We start from the raw sequence: 8,775 nt of genomic DNA on the forward strand, positions 1-8,775 counted from the left end.
TAATTAGAATATTGGTTGATGTCAGCAGAAAATTGGGTGATGTCAGTAGAACATTGGGTGATGTCAGTAGAACATTGGATGATGTCATCAGAACATTGAAGAACATTGGGTGATGTCTGTAGAACATTGGGTGATGTCAGCAGAACATTGGGTGATGTCAGCAGAACATTGGGTGATGTCATCAGAACATTGAAGAACATTGGGTGATGTCTGTAGAACATTGGGTGATGTCAGCAGAACATTGGGTGATGTCAGCAGAACATTGGGTGATGTCAACAAAACATTGGATGATGTCAACAAAACATTGGATGATGTCAACAGAACATTGGGTGATGTAATTAGAATATTGGTTGATGTCAGCAGAAAATTGGGTGATGTCAGTAGAACATTGGGTGATGTCAGTAGAACATTGGATGATGTCATCAGAACATTGAAGAACATTGGGTGATGTCTGTAGAACATTGGGTGATGTCAGCAGAACATTGGGTGATGTCAGCAGAACATTGGGTGATGTCAACAAAACATTGGATGATGTCAACAGAACATTGGGTGATGTAATTAGAATATTGGTTGATATCAGCAGAACATTGGGTGATGTCAGTAGAACATTGGGTGATGTCAGTAGAACATTGGATGATGTCAGCAGAACATTGTGTGATGTCAGCAGAACATTGTGTGATGTCAACAGAATATTGGGTGATGTCAGCAGAACATTGGGTGATGTCAGCAGCACATTGGGTGATGTCAACAGAACATTGGGGAAAATTGGGTGATGTCAGTAGAACATTGGGTGATGTTAGTAGAACATTGGGTGATGTCAGTAGAACATTGGGTGATGTCAGTAGAACATTGGATGATGTCAGTAGAACATTGTGTGATGTCAGCAGAACATTGTGTGATGTCAACAGAATATTGGGTGATGTCAGCAGAACATTGGGTGATGTCAGTAGAACATTGAGTGATGTCAGCAGAACATTGAAGAACATTGGGTGATGTCTGTAGAACATTGGATTATGTCAGCAGAACATTGGGTGATGTCAACATAACATTGGATGATGTCAGCAGAACATTGGATGATATCAACAGAACATTGGAGAACATTGGGTGATGTCTGTAGAACATTGGGTGATGTCTGTAGAACATTGGGTGATGTCAGCAGAACATTGGGTGATGTCAACAGAACATTGGGGAACATTGGTTGATGTCAGTAGAACATTTGTGAATGTCAGTAGAAGATTGGGCGATGTCGGTAGAATATTGGGTGATGTCAGCAGAAAATTGGGTGATGTCAACAGAACATTGGAGAACATGGTGTGATGTCTGTAGAACATTGGGTGATGTCAGCAGAACATTGGGTGATGTCTGTAGAACATTGGGTGATGTCATCAGAACATTGGGTGATGTCAAGAGAACATTGGAGAACATTGGGTGATAACTGTAGAACATTGGGTAATGTCAACAGAACATTGGAGAACATTGGGTGATGTCTGTAGAACATTGGGTGATGTCAGCAGAACATTGGGTGATGTCTGTAGAACATTGGGTGATGTCTTCAGAACATTGGGTGATGTCAGTAGAACATTGGGTGATGTCAACAGAACATTGGAGAACATTGGGTGATGTCAGTAGAACATTGGTGAATGTCAGTAGAAGATTGGGCGATGTCAGTAGAACATTGGGTGATGTCAGTAGAACATTGGGTTATGTCAGTAGAACATTGGGTGATGTCAGTAGAACATTGTGTGATGTCAGTAGAACATTGTGTGATGTCAGCAGAACATTCGGTGATGTCAACAGAATATTAGGTGATGTCAACAGAACATTGGGTGATGTCAACAGAACATTGGGTGATGTCAGCAGAACATTGAAGAACATTGGGTGATGTCTGTAGAACATTGGGTGATGTCAGCAGAATGTTGGGTGATGTCAACAGAACATTGGGTGATGTCAACAGAACATTGGGTGATTTCAGCAGAACATTGGGTGATGTCAGCAGGACATTGGGTTATGTCAACAAAACATTGGATGATGTCAACAGAACATTGGAGAATATTGTGTGATGTCTGTAGAACATTTGGTGATGTCAGCAGAACATTGGGTGATGTCAGTAGAACATTGGGTGATGTCTGTAGAACATTGGGTGATGTCATCAGAACATTGGGTGATGTCAAGAGAACATTGGAGAACATTGGGTGATGTCTGTAGAACATTGGGTAATGTCAACAGAACATTGGAGAACATTGGGTGATGTCTGTAGAACATTGGTTGATGTCAGCAGAACATTTGGTGATGTCTGTAGAACATTGGGTGATGTCATCAGAACATTGGGTGATGTCAGTAGAACATTGGGTGATGTCAACAAAACAATGGGTGATGTCAACAGAAAATTGGTTGATATCAGCAGAACATTGGGTGATGTCAGTAGAACATTGGGTGATGTCTGTAGAACATTGGGTGATGTCAGCAGAACATTGGGTGATGTCAACAGAACATTGGAGAACATTGGGTGATGTCAGTTGAACATTGGGTGATGTCAGTAGAACATTGGTGAATGTCAGTAGAAGATTGGGTTATGTCAGTAGAACATTGGGTGATGTCAGTAGAACATTGTGTGATGGCAGTAGAACATTGTGTGATGTCAGCAGAACATTCGGTGATGTCAACAGAATATTGGGTGATGTCAACAGGACATTAGGTGATGTCAACAGAACATTGGGTGATGTCAACAGAACATTGGGTGATGTCAGCAGAACATTGAAGAACATTGGGTGATGTCTGTAGAACATTGGGTGATGTCAGCAGAATGTTGGGTGATGTCAACAGAACATTGGGTGATGTCAACAGAACATTGGGTGATTTCAGCAGAACATTGGGTGATGTCAGCAGGACATTGGGTTATGTCAACAAAACATTGGATGATGTCAACAGAACATTGGAGAATATTGTGTGATGTCTGTAGAACATTTGGTGATGTCAGCAGAACATTGGGTGATGTCAGTAGAACATTGGGTGATGTCTGTAGAACATTGGGTGATGTCATCAGAACATTGGGTGATGTCAAGAGAACATTGGAGAACATTGGGTGATGTCTGTAGAACATTGGGTAATGTCAACAGAACATTGGAGAACATTGGGTGATGTCTGTAGAACATTGGTTGATGTCAGCAGAACATTGGGTGTTGTCTGTAGAACATTGGGTGATGTCATCAGAACATTGGGTGATGTCAGTAGAACATTGGGTGATGTCAACAAAACAATGGGTGATGTCAACAGAAAATTGGTTGATATCAGCAGAACATTGGGTGATGTCAGTAGAACATTGGGTGATGTCTGTAGAACATTGGGTGATGTCAGCAGAACATTGGGTGATGTCAACAGAACATTGGAGAACATTGGGTGATGTCAGTTGAACATTGGGTGATGTCAGTAGAACATTGGTGAATGTCAGTAGAAGATTGGGTTATGTCAGTAGAACATTGGGTGATGTCAGTAGAACATTGTGTGATGTCAGTAGAACATTGTGTGATGTCAGCAGAACATTCGGTGATGTCAACAGAATATTGGGTGATGTCAACAGAACATTGGGTGATGTCAACAGAACATTGGGTGATGTCAGCAGAACATTGAAGAACATTGGTTGATGTCTGTAGAACATTGGGTGTTGTCAACAAAACAGTGGATGATGTCAACAGAACATTGGAGAATATTGTGTGGTGTCTGTAGAACATTTGGTGATGTCAGCAGAACATTGGGTGATGTCAGTAGAACATTGGGTGATGTCATCAGAACATTGAAGAACATTGGGTGATGTCTGTAGAACATTGGGTAATGTCAGCAGAACATTGGGTGATGTCAGCAGAACATTGGGTGATGTCAACAAAACATTGGATGATGTCAACAAAACATTGGATGATGTCAACAGAACATTGGGTGATGTAATTAGAATATTGGTTGATGTCAGCAGAAAATTGGGTGATGTCAGTAGAACATTGGGTGATGTCAGTAGAACATTGGATGATGTCATCAGAACATTGAAGAACATTGGGTGATGTCTGTAGAACATTGGGTGATGTCAGCAGAACATTGGGTGATGTCAGCAGAACATTGGGTGATGTCAACAAAACATTGGATGATGTCAACAGAACATTGGGTGATGTAATTAGAATATTGGTTTAATCAGCAGAACATTGGGTGATGTCAGTAGAACATTGGGTGATGTCAGTAGAACATTGGATGATGTCAGCAGAACATTGTGTGATGTCAGCAGAACATTGTGTGATGTCAACAGAATATTGGGTGATGTCAGCAGAACATTGGGTGATGTCAGTAGAACATTGAGTGATGTCAGCAGAACATTGAAGAACATTGGGTGATGTCTGTATAACATTGGATTATGTCAGCAGAACATTGGGTGATGTCAACATAACATTGGATGATGTCAGCAGATCATTGGATGATATCAACAGAACATTGGAGAACATTGGGTGATGTCTGTAGAACATTGGGTGATGTCTGTAGAACATTGGGTGATGTCAGCAGCACATTGGGTGATGTCAACAGAACATTGGGGAAAATTGGGTGATGTCAGTAGAACATTGGGTGATGTTAGTAGAACATTGGGTGATGTCAACAGAACATTGGGGAAAATTGGGTGATGTCAGTAGAACATTGAGTGATGTTAGTAGAACATTGGGTGATGTCAGTAGAACATTGGGTGATGTCAGTAGAACATTGGATGATGTCAGTAGAACATTGTGTGATGTCAGCAGAACATTCGGTGATGTCAACAGAATATTGGGTGATGTCAACAGAACATTGGGTGATGTCAACAGAACATTGGGTGATGTCAGCAGAACATTGAAGAACATTGGTTGATGTCAGTAGAACATTGGGTGATGTCAACAAAACAGTGGATGATGTCAACAGAACATTGTAGAATATTGTGTGATGTCTGTAGAACATTTGGTGATGTCAGCAGAACATTGGGTGATGTCAGTAGAACATTGGGTGATGTCATCAGAACATTGAATAACGTTGGGTGATGTCTGTAGAACATTGGGTGATGTCAGCAGAACATTGGGTGATGTCAACAAAACATTGGATGATGTCAACAAAACATTGGATGATGTCAACAGAACATTGGGTGATGTAATTAGAATATTGGTTGATGTCAGCAGAACATTGGGTGATGTCAGTAGAACATTGGGTGATGTCAGTAGAACATTGGGTGATGTCATCAGAACGTTGAAGAACATTGGGTGATGTCTGTAGAACAATGGGTGATGTCAGCAGAACATTGGGTGATGTCAGCAGAGCATTGGGTGATGTCAACAAAACATTGGATGATGTCAACAGAACATTGGGTGATGTAATTAGAATATTGGTTGATATCTGCAGAACATTGGGTGATGTCAGTAGAACATTGGGTGATGTCAGTAAAACATTGGATGATGTCAGTAGAACATTGTGTGATGTCAGCAGAACATTGTGTGATGTCAACAGAATATTGGGTGATGTCAGCAGAACATTGGGTGATGTCAGTAGAACATTGAGTGATGTCAGCAGAACATTGAAGAACATTGGGTGATGTCTGTAGAACATTGGATTATGTCAGCAGAACATTGGGTGATGTCAACATAACATTGGATGATGTCAGCAGAACATTGGATGATATCAACAGAACATTGGAGAACATTGGGTGATGTCTGTAGAACATTGGGTGATGTCAGCAGCACATTGGGTGATGTCAACAGAACATTGGGGAAAATTGGGTGATGTCAGTAGAACATTGGGTGATGTTAGTAGAACATTGGGTGATGTCAGTAGAACATTGGGTGATGTCAGTAGAACATTGGATGATGTCAGTAGAACATTGTTTGATGTCAGCAGAACATTGTGTGATGTCAACAGAATATTGGGTGATGTCAGCAGAACATTGGGTGATGTCAGTAGAACATTGAGTGATGTCAGCAGAACATTGAAGAACATTGGGTGATGTCTGTAGAACATTGGATTATGTCAGCAGAACATTGGGTGATGTCAACATAACATTGGATGATGTCAGCAGAACATTGGATGATATTAACAGAACATTGGAGAACATTGGGTGATGTCTGTAGAACATTGGGTGATGTCTGTAGAACATTGGGTGATGTCAGCAGAACATTGGGTGATGTCAACAGAACATTGGGGAACATTGGGTGATGTCAGTAGAACATTGGGTGATGTTAGTAGAACATTGGTTGATGTCAGTAGAACATTGGTGAATGTCAGTAGAAGATTGGGCGATGTCAGTAGAATATTGGGTGATGTCAGTAAAACATTGGGTTATGTCTGTAGAACATTGGGTGATGTCAGTAGAACATTGTGTGATGTCAGCAGAACATTGGGTGATGTCAGCAGAACATTGAAGAACATTGGGTGATGTCTGTAGAACATTGGATTATGTCAGCAGAACATTGGGTGATGTCAACATAACATTGGATGATGTCAGCAGAACATTGGATGATATCAACAGAACATTGGAGAACATTGGGTGATGTCTGTAGAACATTGGGTGATGTCAGCAGCACATTGGGTGATGTCAACAGAACATTGGGGAAAATTGGGTGATGTCAGTAGAACATTGGGTGATGTTAGTAGAACATTGGGTGATGTCAGTAGAACATTGGGTGATGTCAGTAGAACATTGGATGATGTCAGTAGAACATTGTTTGATGTCAGCAGAACATTGTGTGATGTCAACAGAATATTGGGTGATGTCAGCAGAACATTGGGTGATGTCAGTAGAACATTGAGTGATGTCAGCAGAACATTGAAGAACATTGGGTGATGTCTGTAGAACATTGGATTATGTCAGCAGAACATTGGGTGATGTCAACATAACATTGGATGATGTCAGCAGAACATTGGATGATATTAACAGAACATTGGAGAACATTGGGTGATGTCTGTAGAACATTGGGTGATGTCTGTAGAACATTGGGTGATGTCAGCAGAACATTGGGTGATGTCAACAGAACATTGGGGAACATTGGGTGATGTCAGTAGAACATTGGGTGATGTTAGTAGAACATTGGTTGATGTCAGTAGAACATTGGTGAATGTCAGTAGAAGATTGGGCGATGTCAGTAGAATATTGGGTGATGTCAGTAAAACATTGGGTTATGTCTGTAGAACATTGGGTGATGTCAGTAGAACATTGTGTGATGTCAGCAGAACATTGGGTGATGTCAACAGAACATTGGGTGATGTCAGCAGAACATTGAAGAACATTGGGTGATGTCTGTAGAACATTGGGTGATGTCAGCAGAACGTTGGGTGATGTCAACTGAACATTGGGTGATGTCAGCAGAACATTGGGTGATGTCAGCAGAACATTGGGTTATGTCAGCAGAACATTGGGTGATGTCAACAAAACATTGTATGATGTCAACAGAACATTGAGTGATGTCAACAGAACATTGGGTGATGTCATTAGAATATTGGTTGATATCATCAGAACATTGGGTGATGTCAGCAGAACATTGGGTGATGTCTGTAGAACATTGGGTGATGTCAGTAGAACATTGGGTGATGTCAGCAGAACATTGGGTGATTTCAGCAAAACATTGAAGAACATTGGGTGATGTCTGTAGAACATTGGGTGATGTCAGTAGAACGTTGGGTGATGTCATCAGAACATTGAAGAACATTGGGTGATGTCTGTAGAACATTGGGTGATGTCAGCAGAACATTGGGTGATGTCAGCAGAACATTGTGTGATGTCAACAAAACATTGGATGATTTCAACAGAACATTGGGTGATGTAATTAGAATATTGGTTGATATCAGCAGAACATTGGGTGATGTCAGTAGAACATTGGGTGATGTCAGTAGAACATTGGATGATGTCAGTAGAACATTGTGTGATGTCAGCAGAACGTTGTGTGATGTCAACAGAATATTGGGTGATGTCAGCAGAACATTGGGTGATGTCAGTAGAACATTGGATGATGTCAGTAGAACATTGTGTGATGTCAGCAGAACATTCGGTGATGTCAACAGAATATTGGGTGATGTCAACAGAACATTGGGTGATGTCAACAGAACATTGGGTGATGTCAGCAGAACATTGAAGAACATTGGTTGATGTCTGTAGAACATTGGGTGATGTCAACAAAACAGTGGATGATGTCAACAGAACATTGGAGAATATTGTGTGATGTCTGTAGAACATTTGGTGATGTCAGCAGAACATTGGGTGATGTCAGTAGAACATTGGGTGATGTCATCAGAACATTGAAGAACGTTGGGTGATGTCTGTAGAACATTGGGTGATGTCAGCAGAACATTGGGTGATGTCAACAAAACATTGGATGATGTCAACAAAACATTGGATGATGTCAACAGAACATTGGGTGATGTAATTAGAATATTGGTTGATGTCAGCAGAACATTGGGTGATGTCAGTAGAACATTGGGTGATGTCAGTAGAACATTGGGTGATGTCATCAGAACGTTGAAGAACATTGGGTGATGTCTGTAGAACAATGGGTGATGTCAGCAGAACATTGGGTGATGTCAGCAGAGCATTGGGTGATGTCAACAAAACATTGGATGATGTCAACAGAACATTGGGTGATGTAATTAGAATATTGGTTGATATCTGCAGAACATTGGGTGATGTCAGTAGAACATTGGGTGATGTCAGTAAAACATTGGATGATGTCAGTAGAACATTGTGTGATGTCAGCAGAACATTGTGTGATGTCAACAGAATATTGGGTGATGTCA

Source organism: Oncorhynchus mykiss, chromosome 10 (genome assembly GCF_013265735.2).
Source record: "Oncorhynchus mykiss isolate Arlee chromosome 10, USDA_OmykA_1.1, whole genome shotgun sequence".
NCBI lineage: Eukaryota > Metazoa > Chordata > Actinopteri > Salmoniformes > Salmonidae > Oncorhynchus > Oncorhynchus mykiss.